Below are 23,310 nucleotides of genomic sequence, written 5' to 3'. Positions count from 1 at the left end.
TTTAACTTTCCGACCCGAACGAACGAAGAAACCAGTTGGATTGACTTCCAGCTCTCCTCCGATCGAAGTCAAGCCGGATCTCTACCATAAGGTGATAAATATAAACGGTTCGTCAATTCGATCGAACGACAACGATCAAACACAACCCCGGATTGGTAACCGTCGCAAATGCAGCCATATCCAGTGTGACCGTGAAAGTGTTTGTTGACACCGTGGAAGATCAAGTGGACTACAAATGGGTGATGAGTGTCTCAGATGGGAATTTATGAGGCCGAGATTATCCGTTTGTCATAGTTTAGGCCTCTGAGGTGTTTTTGATCCGTCAATATTCGATGTGTGTGAGAAGAAATTAAAAAGAAATCTATTGCTTCTCACGGTTTAAGACAAATGGTCAAAAGACAAAAAGTTGTTATTTGCTTGGGAGAATGTTCTACTTATTTGAAAAAGTACTTTTCTTTTCGATAAAATATTGGATGGACAGGTCTATCGTTTTATGTCGATAGACCTGTTCTTAAGACATTTTGACTGTCGTCCCATTGTCATTAATTGACAATGCTTAAATAGTTGTACTGAAAAACCAGTGTCTTTTCATATAGAACCAACTTTTGACACCGTAAGATATTCTTACAAATCACAATGTTTCAAAATTTGCATATCAGAAAGAAATCAAATTTGTTTTTCGCTTTGCATTTTTTGTTAAGTATATTTACGAGAATATTTATGCATATGACCGCACATTTATTTTATTCAATTAAACCTCAAACAAGTAATGAATTTCTAAAAAAAATCAGAAGGCTCAAAAACCTTTGGAATTTTTAGAGTGTCGAAAAACTTCATATATCGACTAGTTGGCGGCTTTGATATATTACTACTAAAACAGACTAAACTATTCGAAATTTGAAAACGAACATTGTCGTAGGAACAGAGAGGCACTTCGAGACTGACAAGTCACAATGACATTTCTGTTAGAACAATACAATTGTTTACGTGAATTGATTTTTCCTAAGGATTGACAGTGCTGCCAGCAACAAACATATTATTACGTATGGTGAAAATATGGAGCGAATACACCAATTCCACGTTATTTTGCTTTGAAAAACATTATAAATTTATAAGCCAGTCTTTCCTCCGAAACATGTACCAGTAAGAGAACTGTTTTTTACCGTATTAGCACGTACAGGAAGTGTCCTGGAAAAAGTATTTAACTTAATTTGTTTCGAGAACCACTCGTCAAAGATCTATAACAGAGTTTGGATTTTGATCCGAATAATCCGATTGAACCATTTTCAGAGAGTGTGACTGTTCGTAAATCCTAAAAGTTCGTGGTACATCGCATACGGAGAGCTCTATGAATGTTGGTATTCACTCTCTCGTATGATCGTATCAGAATGAGAGACTGTCAGTGAATGTAACATGTGGTAACACACAGTGATCATCACCAAACAGAGGTTGATGTGTCTATTTTTTTATATCGGGACAATTCATTCAGGCAATAAAATTATGGCTTGTGTGTCAATGATATTTGAATTTTCCAGAGCCTTATTTACAGAAATGACGAGTTAATAAATGCCATTTTTAAAGATTAGCTTAACATTTGGTCTTTATCTTTGTCTTAAGCATAGAGCTTACTTATGAAGGGTTCATTCGACATATTTGATAAAAGAACGCCAAAACATGCGTTATATCAAAAAGTAACTATACTTTGTAAGAATTTTGCTAAGAAAACTCTCAGCAACATTCTCTATCTACGAATTTGCAATCAAAATTAAATTAATCAAAATGTTTTCCTTGAGAAAGACATTTCTAAAAACAAAACATGTAGATGTACATTTTTAAGTTAAATTCTAAGTATTCAATATTTTCTTGATGAGCAACATTGTTCCGGATGATTGGAGACAAGTGAGAATTATTGCCATCCAGAACCCAGGAAAGCCTGCGTCAGACCACAACTCGTATCGCCCTATTGCGATGTTGTCGTGTCTACGGATTGAAGATGATTCTCTTTCTACTGGACAAATGGGTAGAATTGACTGGCCTTCTCTCAGATACTCAGTTTGGTTTCCACAGAGGTAAGGGGACGAGCGACTGTCATGCGCTGCTTTCTACAGAAATACAACTAGCCTTCGCTCAAAAGGAGCAGTGTCAAACCCATTGATAATTAGGAATTTTGAAAAGCTAATCGAACGTAATCGGCAAACATGATTTATGAATCTGTACTACTTATACATGACTCTGGAGATTAACCCTTCTTCGAATGTTTACAACCGTAGTTGTTTCCCAAGCTTCTATAATATCTCTATAGTTTTTGATCTGTCCATGAAACGAGACACATGTGGAAACATTTTTGCAAGCAAGTTCGATCAAGTCAGCTGCGACAAAAAGTTTTACACCGACGGGTCAAACATAAATGATTCCACTGGTTTTGGTGCAAAACGAAGTTCATAGCGCCGCTCACTTCAGAACCCTATGTCGCGGAATTAGCGGCTATACATTATACATTACAGCGAATTGCCTCTCTTCCCTCTGATCAATACTTCATTTTTACGGATAGCCTCAGCTCCTTAGAGGCTATCCGTTCGATGAGGCCGGTAAAGCACTCTCCGTATTTCCTTAGGAAAATATGATCTACCCTGAGTGCTTTGTCGAATCAATCATAAAGGGCGAACACGAAATCATTGCGACACATTCAACAGGGCATAACTTTTCTACCATTGGGTAAAAATCAACCAAATTTTACACACTTTCTCATTCATGTGTATTGTTTACATGCTATCAAACTCGTTTTTCGATTCAACGAAAATAGAGGTGAACCAATGCGAGTCGAGAGAACAAATTATTTCCAAACACCTGGAATTTCCTGACCTGTCGCACCGGCAGTTGGGAAAAATGTTGAACAATCTCCATTCAACCGTCTCCAGAGTGTTGAAGCGGTTTCAGGAGCGGTTGACGTTGGGCCACGGCAAATGAGCTGGAAGAAAACCGGGACTGGAGAACAAAAGAAGGAGGGAAAGGTGAAGCGGATGATTAAAGCAAATCCCAACGTCTCAAACCGTGATTTGGCTAAAAAGATCAGCATGTCGCAGAGCTACGTCCAGAATGCAAAAAAGAGAGCTGGACTACATACATACAAGGTACAGAACTTCCCAAACCGCGATGAGCGGCAACAATCGACGGCACGGAAGCTCTACGAGAAGATGCTGACAAAATATGGCTGCTGTGTGATGGACGACGAAACGTATACAAAAGCCGATTTTAAGCAAATTCCGGGGTTGGAGTTGTGGACGACAAATTTAAGAAGAAGAAAATGTCGTAGTTCGCCTCCAAATATCTCATTTGACAGGCCATCTGCTCTTGCGGACTGAGGAGTGAGCCTTTCGTGACAAAGGGCACAGTAAATGGCGAGATCCTCAAATCTGAGTGCCTCGAGAAGCGCCTTTTGCCGTTCTTGCAGCACTATGCCACTTTTCTAAAACTGTCCTGGAGTGGTATGAGGACACAGAATGGTCTTGGAATTTTGTTCCAAAGGACATGAATCCGCCAAACTGTCCGGAGCTGCGCCCGGTGGAGCAGTACTGGGCAGTAATGAAGCGGGAACTTCGGAAGAGCAAGAAGACAGTCAAAGACGAGAAGGACATGTTGATTCTAAACATTGTAAGAAAATTCGCATGACATTTTCGGTGTCGCAATAATTTCGTGTTCGCCCTTTATACTATCACCTTGGTTTGGATCCCTTCCCATTGCTCTATTCCGGGTAATGAGAAACCGAACTCGCTCGCCAAGGTAAGCGCTTTAGAAGGCGATATTTATGACCGACAAATCGCCTTCGATGATCAAGGTAATGTGTCGCCTGATGTCCAACCACTATTCTTTCGGCTCAAACTTCTATCGAATAGGGACAGACAGTAATCGCTGCAGCTGTGGTGCGGGCTATCAAGACGCCAACCTTGTGGTTTGGGATTGCCCCGAACATGAAATTGTTAGATCAGAATTATGTGTATCCTTCAGGGCCCAAGGGAAATCAGAGAAGGAAGACATCAGAGATGTGTTGGGTAATCTTAATCTGGACTATATGAAGCTCGTGTACGATTTCATCAAGAAAGCCGAGATTTCTGTTTGATCCCTCCGTCTTGTCGTTCCACTTGTCCACCTTGTGTCCCCCCGAAACCCGTCTTTTAGTATCGTTACAGGTTGTCATTGTCCACTCATCGTTCGATCAGCAGCATAAAACAACTCTATTCTGCTCGATGTCAACGTATAGCCCCAATATCCTATCCTTTCTTGAATATTATTGTTCTTCCCAACCTTGGCCAAACCGCGAGTTTTACGGTTCCTCAAAACTAACCTTATTGTTAAGAAGTAAACTTTAAATTGTAAAATAAGTTTCAAAGAAATCGGCTCCGTAATGCTTAATGACGCATGAGCCTAATAAATAAACAACTAAAAATAAAAAACAGTTTTTGATTAATTTTTCATGATAAATTCACTGAGACCGACCGATTATTTACACTGGGAAGGAACTGCATTCGGTTAGTCAAATTGATGGAACCATCGGTAGTTATAATAGCAAGTGAGAACTCTTTCTATTTGGATTATTCTTGGCTCACTCAAACTGCCATAACTTAGAAGCTTCATAGACAACCCCTTCATAATCATAAGTGTTTGAAGTTAGAAGACACAGATGCTTGATTTATGTGATGCCAAAATCTAACGGAGAAGTTTAAAAAATCAAACTGTGTGAAAATCGAACGGTAAAGTTTTCCGTGTTAGAAACCAACCGTAACTAAAATCGAACCGGCACTATACCGATAATATTTACACCCCGTTTGTGAATTAGCTAATCAAATTATATCAGCACCATTATAACACCTATGCTAATTTTCTGACTAGAAGATGACGGCTGGCCTAGATATGGGATAAAACCTATTATTCCTGAATCCTTAGGTTATCGTTTGATGTTTAAAATAAGTTCGCACAAAAAAAATTCTGAAATAATATTGGTTTTTCTTGTCCACAAACCTAAACGTAACTATACATTACTGATTTGCCTTTAATTAAAACTATAGCTCCACAATCTTTCCACAGTTTTTTAAATGGCTCAGAAGTATCATCATGGAGACTTATTTGTACAAAAACTGATTGAAACAGTGGTTCTCAACCTTTTTGAAGCTACGACCCCCCTTTGAAGGTCTAAAACCATCTCGAGGACCTCTGAAAAAAGATATGAACGGATTCTTGGCAAGCTCATTAAAAATCACATCTATAATGCACCAAATAAAGCAAGCATTGTGCTATGATTTTCTGGAGAAGTCCAGTTAGTATTCAGCCTGATGTCTACCTTGTATCTACAAGGATGCACAAATAGCAAAATAGCTTAACATTGGATTCTTTTCAGTGAATTTGGCTCTACTGGGGATGATCAAAACAGAGTGTCAAAAGATTTAAGTAGTTATCTCAAGGATTTCACCACAAAACGGCAAAGACCTATTCTAAAAATTGTTCAAAAAATGTTGTTGTCTAATCATCACCATTGGAAACAGCTATGAATATGTGAAAACCATCAATTGAAACACTTGGGCACATAGTGTCGATTGTGGAAAAATCTAAAAAAATATGGCCAGAAACTGTCACTAAATCTTGTTTGATAATTCTGAAGTATCTTTGCCAAAACCAACTAAGGATCTCTACTACGAATACGATTAAATTCTCTATTAGAATGCAATAAAATTTATTGAGTGGAAACAGTGAAGAATTTCAAATATATTCAGTCCCTGTAATAGTTCGTTAGAGTCTCTCCAGGAAGCAGGTGAAATCTACAAAAGATTGAGCCCAAAATATGTCTGGCGTTTCCTACAGATACCTCCAGAACAAACCTAAGTTTCGTTTTTAAGCTCGTACAAAAAATTAAAAAACGTAAGAACATAATTTAAAACGACACGTTTCTATCATGGCTTTGCGGACCCCCTGAGAAGTTGATGCGGCTTCCTAGGACTCTTCAGACCGCCGGTTGGGAAACCCTGGATAAAAATAACAATATCTCTAAATATCGAAGGAATTAAAAAAAAAACTACCAATGTACTCGAGACGACTGATCTATTACAGATGTTGAATGTGTTTAAGACTTTCATTTAATTCTTCAGCATTCGGAGAAGATTATGAACAAAAATTCTGTTACCACCAAAAATGCTACACCTGGATTTGCAAGTTGAGTAAGAAAAATATTGCATGCAATAACGAATTCATTTATTTAAACATTTTCAAGAAGTATTTAAAAATGTGATAATAATATTACCAGGGCTGACAATCAGGGTGACCAGTGAAAAGTCAATTTCAAATTCCCGGTTTCCTCCCGGTTTTTTCCCAATACTTCAAAAATATTCCCGGTTTGATGATATGCTAAGAAACATTATTGCGAATTTGTTTACCATTTCAAACGACTTTTAGGTACGAGTTTTTTTTGTCCAAACCAAAGCATTTCTATTAGGGGTAGACGGAAATCAAATATTTTGCTGCGCATCCAAATTTTCTGGGCTCATACTGATTCTGCTAAATTTCAGTTTGATATATGAAACGATATTTTACGACGGTCATTTTAGGTCATCGTAAAATTTGTTATGAAAAAGTTCAGTGCTAAAAGAAGCTTGACCCTTGTTTATATAATGGGGTCGAGTCAATCTTTGAATGAATCATAGTTTAAATTTTAAACGGTCACAGGTTTGGTAGACATAAAAATGAATTTATCAATTGTTCAACATTTCGTTCCATGGTTTTTTGTTATGTTTTATCCCCACAAATCAAAAACATTTTCTCAGGGCAATTATTTCTGATAAAAAATAAAGAATATGTTCTTGGCTTTGTTGACTAACTTGGGATTCGAATTCAAAAACTCTAGTAAAAATCCACTAAAGTATAGATCAGTGATTCCCAAAGTTGGCGAATTCACCCCCCTGGGGGCGATTTTCAGGCTCAAGTGGGCGAAAATTTGTAAAACAGAATTTGGGGGGCGAAAAATCTAGAAAGGGGGCAAAAAAGCTAACACGGAAGCATTTGAAAATAATTACTTAAAACCTTTGGAGGACACATATCTGATGGTTAATCAATTCCAATCTTAACTATTTCCAGGACTATTCTACCTTAAACCGTTTAAATATACAACGGTCATCATGGTCATTTTCAAATTATGATAGACAACACTTGATGATTGTGTTATGCATTCAGCTTTTTTAATATCATGTGAGTTTTAAAAAACGGACAAAAAAATCTACTGTACCCTTTTTGATGTTCCGGTTGCACTCTTTTTCATTAAATATTATGGTACAAATCATTTTAGAAACAAATTTTGAAAAATTTAGCAGACAAAAATCGGGTTCCAACGATTCCAAAGACGTAATTTCTTCAAATGTATTTTTAAAAAGTATTTTAAAAATTCATTTGAAGAATTTTCAGAGATGCGTCAGATTTGAACTTTCAGAACGTCCGAAAATAATCCAATTTTCTTTGTGTTAGAAAAATTGCATTGAACAATGAGTTGAAAAACATTCTGGATTTTCATATACGTTTCAGGGTTTTTGGATTGGAGATAAATGCGTTCCCAGAAACATCAAACATTTATTAATCACAATTTCTGAAAATTATTGCAGTAATTTTAGACATGGCAGATGATGGAATGACAATCAGTCAGTAGCCTGTAATGCACGCAAGATATTGTTAATATTGATATTATAAATTACAGTTCAATAAATCATTTATAGTAACTGTGGGTTATCGATATTTAAGAAATTTTTTTTTTTTTTTTTAGAAATTCCTCAGATATTTTAAGAAGAACATCATTAAGTTGTATAGATTTGCGATTTTAAAAATTCGAGGCATGACTTCTCAATCTATCAAATGACCTCATAAAAGTGTCCTATACAAAAAACGGCTTGTCTCAAATTCATAGGAAATAACATAAAAAAAACATCATTTTGTCAAGTTTGCGCTAATATAAATAAATATCGACAGCAAACTATCAACCATCAACCGTCGATTTCAAATATATTCTTCCCTAACAAGTTTTCTTGCAGATGTGTATCATATCTTCATAAAAATCCCATTCCTTTCCACGGAGCCACAACGATGAACATGTATCGCGTATCGATCGACAAGCTGAGAACTTGCCACCATCATCGGCAACACCCTTCTTATCGCCGATCTGATAAAAGTCATCACCCCTTGACTTTCCGTCAGCCATCGCACACCTCAGTTTGCTCCTCTAGCTAATGATGATGGAATCCAAATGCTAAACATTCCTCCGTCAAGATGTGTGATATTTTTTTTTCCGATTCGGTTGATCAAAATTCCTTCTGTCTTTCATTTGAGTCCGGTTCGTCGCAATTATTAGCATAATTTCGGCAAAATGCCGCAGCATGTGCGACGATCGATCCGTTATTACCTTACTCGAAGACCGCACTACCAGTATTAGTGCAAGCGGCGGCAACTCTTTGTTTCTACGGGGAAAACGAAACCAAGAGTTCCGTATTGTGTGGATGAGCTTTTTTTCGAGCAGGTGCATAGACCCGATCAGAAAAGCATAACATAACTATATCTTCTACTGTAGGTCAGATCATCTAACATCAGATCATTTGACATTACGTCCTTACTGGGACAGAGCCTGCTTCTCAGCCTAGTGTTCTTATGAGCACTTCCACAGTTATTATATGAGAATTTCTTTGCCAAAGTTGCCATTTTCGCATTCGTATATCGTTTGACAATGATACTGGATGCCTAGGGAAGTCCAGGAAATTTCTATTACGAAAAGATTCTGGACCGATTTGGAATCGAACCCAGACACTTTCAGCATGGCTTTGCTTTGTAGCCGCGGACTCAACCACTCGGCTAAGGAAGGCATTACTCATTCCAAATGCGTTGATTGTTGTCATAATTTTGACAAATAGAGTGCTTCAAACAAAAATGGAACAAGATTTGTTACTTGTCAACAATTTTCATGTGATTGTGATACAATCTGTCGTGATCCACTGGTCGGGACAGTGCGAATCTTTTTTAGCGCAACTTGGAACGTTATCACCCCCGTGCAACTGTGTTCAACATTGTCAATTCAGCCATCGAAACAAAACAACGGTCGATAGAGCACGTCCTGGTCGGTTTGGCGTGTCAATTTTCAGCGACTACCGGAGCGGACGTGCTTCCATTTGGACAGTTTTTGCCGTCAAAACATCCGAAGGTGAGATACTCGTTCGCAAAGTGACACCAATCTGTATTACTGTATGCGAAGATTTGCGTTTGTTGGGGATTTAGGACGCTTAAACTGCGCTTGATGACTCCCTCCGACTAATTGCTGACAATTGGTTGTAATCTTGTTGTTCCGGGAACATATTGGCATCTCACTCAGGGTCGCAGGTCCTCAAATGTTGAAAAATGTTGGATATTCAACTGTTCGTGTTCTTCTAGATGCAAAAAATCATATGAAAGTATACGAAAGTATGATTGTTAGATTAATCCAAAGTTATCTGTCAAATCGTACATTTCAGGTTAATTATCAGAATTCCAAGTCTGAAAGCCTTCCTGAAGAGCTGGTGTTTCTCAAGGGAGCATTTTGGGACCAATAATTTACAATATTTTCATATCTGACTTACCTGAGTTACCTCAGGGATGTCAAAAATCTTTGTTTGCGGATGACATAGGCCTCTCCGCCATTTGACGAAGCCTTCGTCTCATCTGTAGTAGATTGCAAAAGAGTTTCGATATATTTTCTTCATTCCTGGAAAAATCGACTTCCAAAACTCAACTTATAATATTCCCACATAAACAACAAGCCGTTTATTTTAAACCTTCAAGCAGATATGTTGTCATAATGAGAGGGTTTCCAATACATTGGTCAGATGAAGTTGAGTATCTAGGGCTCATGCTAAATAAAAGATCAACTTTCAAAAATCACAATGGGGGCACTCAAGCCAAATGTAACAAATATGTAAAATGTCTTTATCCACTTACTAACAGAAAAGCATAACTTTATCTTAAGAACAATGTTTTGATCTTCAAACAAATTTTCAGGCTGACCATGTTGTACCAATATGGACTAGCTGTTGTAATACCAGGAAGAAAGCTCTGCAGAGAATTCAAAATAAATTTTTGAAAATGATTCTGAAGCTCTCTCTGGTATAGTACTAATGAATCACCTTCATAATCCCAGTCAAGTATGTATGGATGCTCTGTATGTATTAGCATGTGCCGATACCATATTGAATATAACATTTAAATATTATAAGACACACCGATCTGCTGCGGTTGACGTTGCACATTTTTAGCATCCTCAGCAGCAACAGGAAAACAACTTTCACTCAATCGAGAAGTGGTGAACCGGGACGACAACGATGACCATCATTTATTGTTGTCGTCACTGAATGGCAAAGATTTCCAGACGATTGCGACACGACGGGTAGCAGTTCAGAATCCCTTGAAGCAGCAACGTCTGAAATTATTTAACACAATCCACGAAGCTGCTTTCGACGGGAACCTTGAGTAACGGTCTCTATCCGTCTTGTCTGTACAGTTTCATTTAGGATAGGATTCGCTCAAAACAACTCACACGCACACATATTTGCATTGGATTTCTAACCTGGCTAATCGAATTATATCTGCATCGTTAGGATGGGGATGCTAATTTTAGGATGAGTAGATGGCGAACTGACGTAACCAACTACGGGTGAAATCTGGTATTTCACCGTAAGAGTTGGTCAACCAATCAGCAAATGAGATTATTCACCTGTGCTTCACGCAGTCGTAGAGTGTTTCGAATGTTAGAACACATTCAGTTTTAGATTGGTAAGCCAGGCTTGGAAAGAAATGCTACGGTTGATTGAGATGTTTTTCGTGATCCTAGGAATGGATGAAAAGGCAATTACTAAACCTCTTAGGTATAATATTTCTCCCGATGATTGGTTCTATTATGGCTTATGAACCAATTGACAGAGTTTGTGGTCTAATGGCTACCGCATCTGCTTCACAAGCAGAAGGTCATGGGTTCAATCCCAGGCGCGTCTATTTATTCGTCTATTTATTAATCGCTAGAACCAGAGATGGACAAGAAGCCGTTTCCCTACCGAATTGACATTCTTTCATCGCTATAGTACGCCTTTCTACACGCCTGATCCATAGGTAGTCTTGCTAATCAAAAGCAAGCCCCTCTGCCATTAAATACACTTTACCGCTATACTTCCCTACATGAAGTGGCGTATATGTAGGGGTATATCTGGTCTACTATGGACCAGTTTAAAATGCAACATCAATTCCTCCCCCTTCTCTTCATTGGTGAGCTTTCTGTCGTGGCGCCATTGTTGCCTAAAAAATAGAAGATCACCAGTACTTATACACAGAAGGTGTCTGTTAGTCCCAAGCAGTAATCTGATTTGTTCCTTGTGTAAGTGCAACTGATCTTGCGATTCAACCTCAAGCTATTATGGCTTTATGAACCAATTTTTGAACTTATGACAGTAAAGAAACTTTGACAAAACCTTCAATGTTACTTATGTTGTAAACAAGTGAAATCGATAGCTATTAAGAACCAACGACAAAAAACTAAATAAAACCATATTTATTTCTTCGATTCTGAGGAATGTCTCCAGAATAGGGGAATGGTTTCCTGGGGAATGGATTTCTGGGGAACGTCATTCTGGGAAATGTCCTACAACCAAATTACAAATGTTTAATATTAGAATGATAAATTCATGTTCAAAGATTGTTTCAAATTGATCCAAAAGCGGGTAGGAGAATTGAAAACCACTGATTGAAAGTGGTAGTCGAAATACGTGTATCTGTCAAAGATAAGTATTTAGGGCGGAATTAAAAGGTACAAGGTACTCCAGAAGAAAAAGGGGGCTCTGAGTATCCTTCCATTTTTGGCGAAATAACTACATTATTTTCCCCAGACAACCAAAATGTACGTATAACGAAATCACCTGAAGGCTTTGTATGTGCAACATTTCACTTATAAAATGTCGCGAAAAGGCCTTCTACGTACAAAAGTGGAGGCAATATGCGTGCATATATTATGTGATGAATATTAACATATAATGCGAGTGTACAAATACTCTACCGAACTAACCTGTGATCTTATGCGACTTAACTTATGATAACAAATGTTCATTTGACAGCTGCTACGGATTGATTCGACTTACTTTGTACGAGTGTACGGGACGAAACAGAATGTACAAACAAACTCAGAAAAGAAGTGTTTTATGCGAGGAAGCACATCAATCTGACGAGTTTATCCACGGTGTTTTGCGAGTTTGATGTAATTAGTATGAATAAACGAGTTGTAACGTGAACTTTCATGCGATTTGTGGTTGTCTAGGTCGGCTCGTGGTTTGTAAGTCTCTCCAAATAAATGAGGAACTCTTTCCAAAGAAGGGTTTTTTTCGGCATACTACTTAACTGAGATTGACCAAAATGTTACTTTCACACTTTTATGAAACTTCAATGCACTATGGTCCAGGAATCAGTTTTACGCGGAAAGATGCATTTTGAGCTTTAGAATGAATCATTAGACAAAAACGGTCTTCTACAAAGTTGTTTGTATTAATTGAGCCCTTTGTTTGGTGTTATTGAAAATTAGGGTGGACCACATTTTCATAGAAATTATGTAACTAACTTTCTTATTTGTAGAAATTATATTATACATGCTTCAGCAAAGTTGTAGACCATTCAATTTCAAGCAACTTTTTCAAAAAAAGTTTTTTTGTATCTCTTAAATTGACCGATTTAGAGCTTTTTTTCTACGGTGACATAGGGTGGTCCGAACAAAACTGGTTTTCTGGCTCTAGAGTTTTCAATTCAAATTTCTCATCAAAGTAGTCTATGAAACACTTTTAGAGCTTTAAAAATTGCGTAATTTGGTGAGTGAAGAAACTCGCTATCTCCTTTCGTTTAGGAGTTATTGTTGTTTTTCTCTCAAAAATATGCCTACTTTGATTGTGAATATCTCTGATTGGGGCAAACATAAAAAATATCTTTTGACTGCATTCAAAAGACAAAACAAAATTGTATATTATGTCAAAAAATTACAGATATGTTATTTTTGTAACTCTAATAAATCGTCTTGAAAATCAAATATTTTTTATCACAAAAACTTTAATAACTTTTGATCTAAAATAGATATCATCAATATTTTTGCATGAAAATTTGCGTTTTGTTAAGTTCTAAAAGTCGTTCATAGACGACTTTGACGAGAAAATAATATTAAAAAAACTAGAGTTGAAAAACTTATTTTTGTTGGACCACCCTGCGATGATTAGGAAAAAATGCTCTAGATTGGTCAAATTTTGAGATACAGAAAAACTTTTTTTGGCAAAGATGATCAAAATTTCAAGTTCTACCGCTTTGCCTAAGAGCATATACCAGTAATTTTGCAAATAAAAAAGTTGATTATATAATATGTGTGATATTGTGGACCACCCTAGTTTCAAATGACACAGTATGTAAGCTTACATTTTTAGAAACAATTTTGTAGAAGATCATTTTTGTCTAAAATTTCATTTTCATGCTCAAAATGCAAAATAGTAAAGAAATACATACTATGAAAATCTTCAAAATAGTTTTAGAGCCCTATCTTTCTTATTTCAGATTTCTCGTCAAAGCGGTATATGAACGACTTTAAGAACTTAACAAAACGCAAATTTTCATGCAAAAATATTGTTGATATCTATTTTAGTTCAAAAGTTGTTAAAGTTTTTCTGTTTAAAATCCTTTGTTTTTCAAGACATTTTATTAGAGTTACAAAAATAACACATCTGTAATTTTTTGACATAATATACAATTTTATTTTGTCTTTTGAATGCAGTCAAAAGATATTTTTTATGTTTGCCCCAATCAGAGATATTCACAATCAAAGTAGGCATGTTTTTGAGAGAAAAACAACAATAACTCCTAAACGGAAGGTGATAGCGAGTTTCTTCACTCACCAAATTACGCGTTTTTTAAAGCTCTAAAAGTGTTTCATAGACTACTTTGATGAGAAATTTGAATTGAAAACTCTAGAGCCAGAAAACCAGTTTTGTTCGGACCACCCTATGTCACCGTAGGAAAAAAGCTCTAAATCGGTCAATTTAAGAGATACAAAAAAACTTTTTTTGAAAAAGTTGCTTGAAATTGAATGGTCTACAACTTTGCCGAAGCATGTATAATATAATTTCTACAAATAAGAAAGTTAGTTACATAATTTCTATGAAAATGTGGTCCACCCTAATTTTCAATAATACCAAACAAAGGGCTTAACTAATACAAACAACTTTGTAGAAGACCGTTTTTGTCTAATGTTTCATTCTAAAGCTCAAAATGCATCTTTCCGCGTAAAACTGATTCCTGGACCACTGTGCAATGATCATCCAAAAAATTCAAAATAATTAAACACCAAATTAATGTTGCTTTACATTTTAATAGCTCTTCAAATACCGTTTTGATTCATATTACGAACAGCTTCAAATTCCGGACACTCTACTTTGTATGGGAAACATTTCACGCGAAATGTTTCAATTTTTGCTGTTCAAAAGTTCTCAATTTCAAGGCTTGTTTTAGTAAACTTTTTCCATAAATATCTTTGCAAATTAATAATGCCCAACTACCTTAGATGTCTCTTTGGTGGTTTAACGATTTCGATTAATGTTTTGACTGTTCCATTAATGATTATCATGAGCTGTCCGGAATTCGATTCAAAGTGTCCGGAATATGAGGCAAAAGTGAGGAAGCGTCCGGAATAAGAATCATGAAAAGGCCACACATTTTGATTTATTTAAAATTATTGAAGTTGCGGAAGCGTATTCTTCACCCACCGTTCGAAAGTAAAGGGCTTCCGACGCTCGATAGCCCTAAGGAATCATACAGAATGATTTATTTTGTATGCTCTATGCTGGGTTATATTTCCCTGAGTCCTTAAGTGTCCGTAATATGAATCAAAACGGTATCTTAAATAAAAAACTTGGTTTGAACCTTCAAAAAAATCTGGGTTTTAATCAAATGACACCTATTTACCTGTTTTCATTATAAGCCAGCGTTTTCTACATTTGTGTTATACGGACAAAAACTATCAGCGGTTGAAATGTTTGCTTGAAAGTTTACATTCAGTTTTAAATGGGAGAATTCAACGTATCGCCTAATTTTAGGCGATTTGTATGCTTTATTTTTAAAATATTTTTTTATGTATTGGATTGTTTAGGTGAAACGACCATTATGATAAACGTCTCTACGTGAAATGGGTCATGAGTAAAACAGTTCGGAATTGAATATTGAGTAGGTAATACAGTAGGAAGCCAACTCGAAATCAAACTGAAATTTAAAAGTGGCTCGAATATGAATGAATGACACACTCCATTTCTGAAGGGTTCGAAATCCTCTTGAAATGAAATGAAACCAATATTAAGAAGCTTCTATTTAGTATTACAATTTGAGAATCATTTCATGAATCTATAATATGGCTCAAGGCATTTAAAGTCACTCGAAGGTAAAGTGAAGCTACCTGAACATGTTAAATGGCATGAAATTCGGAATCTATTAAGTAACTCAAGCTTGAAATTCTCCAAAAAAAGTGAACAAGGGTTTACAATTATAAAAATATTCACATATAAAATTCTTTGAGATTCAGATATTAAAACGATTTTATGGATAGCTGAAGCTTGAATTGATATCAAATGGCATTGTATTTACTCCAATATCTAGGAGCCATTTGTATGTAGAGCAAAATAAGAACTGATTTGTGCTGAAGGAACTTCAATTTTGAGTTAATCAGGTCTGGATAGTTCGAAATAAGCTGATTGTACAATGATCCACTTTGGAAAGTCTAGAAAAATTTCAATGTCATTTCGTTCCCTGAACTTAAGCTAAAAGTAAAAAGTAAAATAATCTTTTTTCTAAAGCCAACAATAAATTATGCGAAAAAGATCCGGAAATCTCTTTTATAACATAAATAACAGGAAAATATATGAACATATAATAAAAACGACCATTTAAGTGTATTGTGAGAGTGAAATAAAAGATGTTTAGGATTTTGGTATAGTAAAAAATGTGCTTTCAGAATTGCAAACGTTTATGTGCGTCATTCTGCGTTCAAACTAAAATTTTTATTATTAATTGAAATCGATCATTTGAAAATGATTATTTTACCATGATAGAAAGAAAGTTTTAATGTTTAGCCATGAAATGTACTGTTTTGAATCATATTACGGACAGCTGCAAATTCCGGACACTCTACTTTGTATGGGAAACATTTCACACGAAATGTTTCAATTTTTTGCTCTTCAAAAGTTCTCACCTTCAAGGCTCGTTTTAGTAAGCTTTTTGCATAGAAATCTATACAAACTCATAATATCCAACTGCCTTAGACGTCTCTTTAGTGGCTTGACGACTTCAACTGATTATTTGACTTTTGTATTAATGATTTCCGTAAGCTGTCCGGAATTCGAATCAAAGTGTCCGGAATATGAGGCAAAAGTGAGGAAGCGTCCGGAATAAGAATCATGAAAAGGCCATACATTCCGATTTATTTAAATTTATTGAGGTTGCGGAAGCGTATTCTTTACCCACAATTCGAAAGTTTAGGGGTTCCGACGCTCGTTAACGCTGAGAAATCATACAGAATGATTTATTTTATATGCTCTATGCTGTATTATACTTCACTAAGGTCTTAAGTGTCCGTAATATGAATCAAAACGGTAGTTTTGGTAGTAAAAAAAAACTATGAACATTATATAAATGTTATAAATATTTTGAGATTTTGAGATAAAATTACATATTTTGCATTAAGGTACACCGGGAAAAGATAAAATGGCAAGGTATAATAGTGAAATTGAATGACAATGAGAAATTTTTAGAAACATAAAGTTTACTGATTAAACAAACATTTAGTGAACGAAATTCTGAAAACATTTACTAGCCCATATTCAAAAATTCTCAAACCCTCATATAAGATGTAGAAATTTGGGTTTTCAAATTATCGCCCTTGTAGTCAAGGTGTCTAGAAGGGAGATAATCCAGTCTACCAGATTCTTCGTTCCGCCATTGTGGAATAACAAATGACAGATGGCAACTTTGTTTTGGTTGAAGTTCAAGCCACGACAAGAAGGCTCATGAACGCGCGAGAAATTTTTCACTCAACTGCTGTTACTAGCCCTACTCTTAATAATTCCATAGAACAAACCTGAAGTATATAGGTATATTGGTTTCAAAGTGATCCATTTTGTAAATTTTTAAAATTAGGTTCGTCGCATTCCTTAATTGTGCAGAGTTCTCTCACGTCTTGCGCGTTCCAACATAGATAAATTTTGCAAATATGTATGAATCTGCATGAAATTTTTATCACTGGATTAACCATTCGTCGTAGCTACTCTAACTTTTGCGCCACAGTAATTAAACAAAAATGGCCAAATACTAAGTGGATCAGACTTTAAAGCAACACACATATAATATTGCTCTACAAGGGCCCACTTATATTTTGCTTCGGTAGTTTCCTTTTTTGACTCCTGATATACACATTTGCTATTGAGAGCTCTCCAATTGATTAATTTGAAGATCCTGAATGATACCGTGATGCATCATTACCCGGACACTTAAGCAATGCCGAAACTTTAAACACTATTTTGAATATGTTTCTGCAACTTCTGGTATCACTGTTATTGTTATTCACATAGATACACATTAAAACTTTGAATCTTGAACTAAAAGTTTAGTGGAAAAGGCAATTATAACATGTAAAATGTTAAATTGATGAAGCATATCGTGTTTTTAAATCCGGACACATGCATCAAAATGCCGGACGCTTTTGAATTGAAATCCGGACAAGTGCGTTTGGGTTGAAAATACAAATGAAAAACTAATAAAAAGCACTTCACTTTAACTGAAAATCTCCAATATAATATTAGATGCATACATTTGCATACATGGATCAAACTATTGGGTAAAACTATTTTTGTTTTACCTTCGCTCCTGCCAACATCCTGCACTTGAGGTTCACGGAAATGATCATCAATATTAACACTTTTCTTCCGCAAATCCATTCACAAGAGATTGATAACACTTTTTGTAATGTTATTATACAACTTTTCGTCAATTCATATTATGTTTGTTTCTCTAAACGCGCTAAATATAAGGTTTCCATGAAACGTCCGGGTTAATGATAACTTGCCTATAAATCCGGACAGCATTTGAGGCAGCCTTTCTTCACACTAAAAATGCTTATTTACACAGAGTTCCCCACTCTTTCGTGCGCACACTTGAAAATTATTATACCATACACTTCTTAGAGACGTACAGTACCAAATTTATGTAGTTTAGGAAACTAATCGTAAGTCAGAAGTGGCTGATTTTGTTGCCGAAATTTTGACTGTAGAATTTGGTTCTTTGCAGGAATGACGCCGAACTGGTGCACCCAATTTGTTTTTATTTTTAATATTTTATTGCAAATGATTACTAGATGAAACAATGAATTAAAATGAACAGCAACATTGAAAGTTGAGAATATTAAATACAAACCAAAATTTATTGCTCGATTTCATATTTAATTTGTTAAATAGAACCAGAGTGTCCGGATATTGGTACCGTCCGGCTTTTGATTCACCACGGTAGTATTCAATAAAACTATGTTCTCAAGATTATACCGTGGTGCATCAATACCCGGACACTTAAGACGACATGAATATTCAAACTACGATTTAAGTATGTTTAGTTAGAATTTTCGTAATGTTTTATTATGTAACACATTCTTACACTTCAGATCTTCATAAAAGTCATGGAATTATTGGAATTATTCAAGATTTTTACAAATAAATCAATAAAATATTGGAGTCTATCTTGTCTTCAAATCCGGACACCTAATGCAAATTATGTTTTTAAATCCGGACACTTTCGAATCGAAATCCGGACACATATGATATAATATTAAATATTTGTATATCTTTTCAAGAAAACTTCACAAACTTGTTTAAATATCTTTCTTATATCAATTCGATGTATGTATTTTCCCTATAATGTCACGAAGAACAAAACGTTACTATAATTAGAGCTTTAATTACCTGAACCAAATCGCGTGTTGTTCGAGCCTTTTTACGTGTGGCTTGATTGTGATAACGAAAGATATACACGATTAATCTTAAATTGTCCCGTCTTCTGATAACTCACAACTGTTTATGTACTTTTCAAGTCTTCTCTTATTTTATCTTCCATGGAAAAAAACAGTTCCACTAGTGAAAAGTGGGTCTTTCACACGCTGTCCGGATTTAAAATCACTGGCTCGTAATCCCGGACAGTCCCTTTATACACTGTTAAATACACATTTGCAACATTTTTCACACCAGTAGTGTTATCGAACATTGAAAGTATCACTTTGCACTTAATTTTGTTCAAAACACTCCACAAAATTATACTTCACGCACTTTTCATTCAACTCGTTGTTCGTGCCTTGGCTCATGCGTGCAGAGATCGTTAAACTTGATCTAAAATGAACCGCGATGGAATGACGTCCGACAGAAACATTTAACTTATTGTTATTTTTAATAATTATTTGGCAATGTTAACTAGATTGAAATGATAATTAATAATCTTCAGTGTTTAAAGTAAAGAGTAAGAATAAATTTCAAACATGTTAACATTCAAATTAAGCTGAAATTAATGAATATTAACAGAGTGTCCGGATATTGGTACCGTCCGGATTTTGATTCACCACGGTAGCTATTAACAATAGGTTTTGTTCGTAACCCTAGCAACTGTTTTGGTTTCATTATGGTTTGAAAAACACTTATTTTGGGTTAAATCGGTTATAAAACCATCAGAAAACCTGAAATGCTGCTTGGAAAGGCAGCTTTTTACCAAAAAGTGTTAGATTTATTTCAAAATATCACACTGTATCACGAAGAGGATACCATAACATTTTGTTTAACCTCCTACAAAGTTGTTAAATTTTGGTAAAATTTGATATTTGACGCGAACGATAAGAGGCAATTTAGGGACAAATAAAAAAATGTAAAATTCATCAACAATATCTAAATTTATGAGCGCATTTTTGCACATACAAAGCAAACCTCACGTAACGCCATAAACGTATCATAGCAAAGCAAAACACTCCATAGCACCACTATCTCTGTTGGTGTTCCGTTCCACGCATGGCGAACTTGCTCGCATTTCGTTTCGTAACTGCTGACCGTCCCTCTCTGTACACAAACCGAGCATTAATCCTCCCGCTTAATTCGCCGGCCGTTTTCTACAAGACTGTGAACTTAAACCTAAAACTTACATTTCTCTTAATCGGTCCGAAGCACGATGCTCATCGAGGGGGCGCCTTCAATCTTTCGGCTGGCGTTGCGTTTTTTTGTTGTTTGTTGCTCTCCTCCCTTGCGTCGAAATCTTTCGTCGAAATCACACCGACTCGTTTCACTGTCGTCTTCAAAAGAATATTCTTCCACACTTTTTTTTCTCGTTATTCAACCATCATGATCATCAGAATCAAAATCACTTTCGGTTTTGATGCCTTCTTTTTCTGAAATTACACTCAACTCAACAACTTGTTTCAATTGATAATCACTTCCACTCGGGTTCTCTTTTGTCGCTTTCTTTCGGGTGCTAGTAGGTTCCTGAACCAAACCGATCGATCGGATTTAACCCTTCCGAATCTAGAGCTAGACGTTTTCACTCAGTTATTATTTCACTCCGACGCTTACTGTCTGTGTAAACGTAACTCCGATTACTTTTCCGGTTCGCTCCCAACCTTCACGCCTTTGTTGCAGCTATGTTTAGGGTTTTAAAAAAACAGTGCTTAATTTTCCATTAATTAAGAGCTTCCCATGGGCTTCTTTCTCCGGCGTTTGCGATCCTACTTTGTGGGTCCTCTGCTTCTCGGCTAATGCTTCTCGAGTCTCGAACGAGTCAAATTCACGAATTACATAAAAACCGAATCGAGACTCGGATCGCGATCGCGCCCGCGCCGAAAACAATGCCCGGACAAACACCACTCGGAACGCGACTGACTGCAGCCTCCCCAAGTCCCAAGGCCTCGCCGACGAATGAATATTATTTTGTTCGAGTTTTAATTGATTCACTTCACTGTTTCTTTCGGTGGTTGTCTTCTTCGTCTTCGTGTTCTTCGCAGCTCCGCGTGGAGATTCACTTGCGTGCCTTATGATTCGGTTAAGTAACGATCAACGTTCGAATGTTTCTGAGCTGTCGAAGTTTTTCCTCGTCGCAGAAAAGTTTCAAATTGAGCCTATTCGGTGTTTTTTTTTTATTGGGCGTATTAGAAGGTGAAATTTTTGCAATTCGGGCAATTTCTTGAGTGTTTGTTGATGTTGGTTGATTTTTCTAGAGGCGAGAGGAAAAAATTGCAGCCACCATGCGGGCACCGAGTAACTTGTTTCGCGAACGGCGGTCAGCCTTAGCTGGTTTTACTGGAACTTGCCCGTTTCGTCGTCGGTCCAATCGTTCGTTCGCTCGTTGGTTAGTTTGTCCGTCTGTAGTCGTTGTGCACACTGCAAAAAGCACGATTTTACGTCCGTTGGTATGGCTTGGCTGTGTGTTATTATTATTATTTTATTTTGCCTTCACTGGCCGCGGAGAAAAAGTGCTCAACTTCACTTTTAATTGTAAACCGTATTGCTGGCCACTGGTTAGTGGCCTACGCTTGAGAGGCAAAAGGTGCCACTCGTAGCGATCCGCGTTGATGAGTTTTAGAGGTAAAACATACACTCACTCACTTTGTTTTACGTTTATCGAGAAGCTCCGTCGAGAGGAAAATCGATTCACTTTCTCCCTCCGGGGTTACCGCACGCTATTGCTTCACTATCCAATCCCCAGAACTCGACGGATCTCGATTACGTCCAAAATCACCCTTCACTCAAAACAAATCACAACACTTCGTCAAACTGTTCCAGCTACGATCTGAACTGATCGAGCCACTTTTCAAAATCACAACCGAACTCCGATCACTAAAATCAGAACTAAAAGTTCCCCGCAGTGTGTTGCAACTTGCACACTACAGTACCGCACACGGTGCCACTTCAAGAACCAGAACCTCGGAGCTTGTTATCGGTGTGACGGTTAAACGCTAACTAATCCGAAAAAATCTGAACCCGAGCGGAGACACCTTTGCTTCTTGGCCACGCGCAAAAAATCCTACAATTTTTTTTGTTGGCCAGAGGCAAGTTGCGCGAGATCGATTCGCGAACGCTCGCAACAGTCTACTAAGCGATCAGTCGGTACAAGCGCGCGCCTTTGGACTCGGCGGTGATCGGTGGGCACACGTACGCGATGCACAACTACCAGTGCACACGGGCGCGTAGTATACTGAGCGATCGCAACACGTAACACGCGCTTCTGACTCTGAGACCAGCAGGGAGAGAGAGCGAGAATCGATCGAAGCTTTGTTCTACGCCTTTGTGTCGCGCGACTCGATTGCGATCGCTCCGAATGCGACACCCGTTGTGTGCGATGCGAGCGTTCAGAGGTCACTGTGAGAGATCGGTTGCAGCAGCAACAAACGACTACGGATCGCTTCAATGAAACGAAAGGAAAAGCTCGCGATCCCTCCCACCGTCGCGGACTCTCTCGATTGATCCGTGGGTCCCTCAAGAGACTGAGAAAGTTATAGTGGTGAAAATTGAACGCGACGCGACAACCAGCGTTAAGGTTTTGAATGCGTAGAGAGGTTTGCTGATAAATCGAGATCGATAGACACTATGCAATATTGGTATTGAACCGTGTGAGGTAATATAGAAATGTGATCGTGATTTGCACATTGTGGAGAAATTGATGATTGATGAAATGTGGTAGCAGACATGGCGATCTCATAGTCTTATTTATTGTACCTACACACATAGAAATAATCGTGTAAATATTAATCATAGATGCCCAACATATTAAAGCGAGTGAAATGACGTTAATTTAAGTCACTAATAATGTGATTTTCCATCACTTTGAACTTAATATTGTTAATACCACACAACATTCCCGTCATATTGAACGCAATTTAACGAAAATTCTTTAACATTTTGAGGGCAAACACTATCAAATTTATACATTTCATATTTTTACTTTTACTACTAAAATGAAATTGGGGCCTTTTTTAGCCGAGTGGTTAGAGCCCGCGTCTACAAATCAAAACCATGCTGAAGGTATCTGGGTTTGATTCCCGGTCGGTCCTAGATCTTTTCGTAATGGAAATTCCCTTGACTTCCCTGAGCATAGAGTATCATCGTACCTGCCACACGATATACGAATTCTAAAATGGCAACTTTGGCAAAGAAAGCTTTCAGTTAATAACTGTGAAAGTGCTCATAAGAACACTAA

The 23,310-nt window shown here is 36.9% G+C and overlaps 1 protein-coding gene across 6 annotated transcripts in view; it reads right to left on the bottom strand.

The window, feature by feature from the left end:
- The window catches only part of LOC5568400 (A disintegrin and metalloproteinase with thrombospondin motifs 4), a 535,411-nt gene extending 513,201 nt beyond the window's left edge, over positions 1 to 22,210 (bottom strand). For 4 of the 6 annotated variants that reach the window (XM_021849518.1, XM_021849515.1, XM_021849520.1 and 1 more), the window contains exon 1: positions 20,267 to 22,102. The gene's annotated coding sequence lies outside the window, so the exon portion shown is untranslated. Of the gene's footprint in view, positions 1 to 20,266; positions 22,103 to 22,141 lie in introns of those variants that run through there. The other 2 variants (XM_021849517.1, XM_021849516.1) reach the window with 2 other exon arrangements.
- Between the last annotated feature and the right edge of the window lie 1,100 nt (positions 22,211 to 23,310).

This window comes from Aedes aegypti, chromosome 3 (assembly GCF_002204515.2).
Source record: "Aedes aegypti strain LVP_AGWG chromosome 3, AaegL5.0 Primary Assembly, whole genome shotgun sequence".
Classification (NCBI taxonomy): Eukaryota; Metazoa; Arthropoda; class Insecta; order Diptera; family Culicidae; genus Aedes; species Aedes aegypti.
The sequence above is the reverse complement of the archived record's forward strand: the minus strand, read 5'-3'. Positions and strand labels throughout refer to the sequence as shown.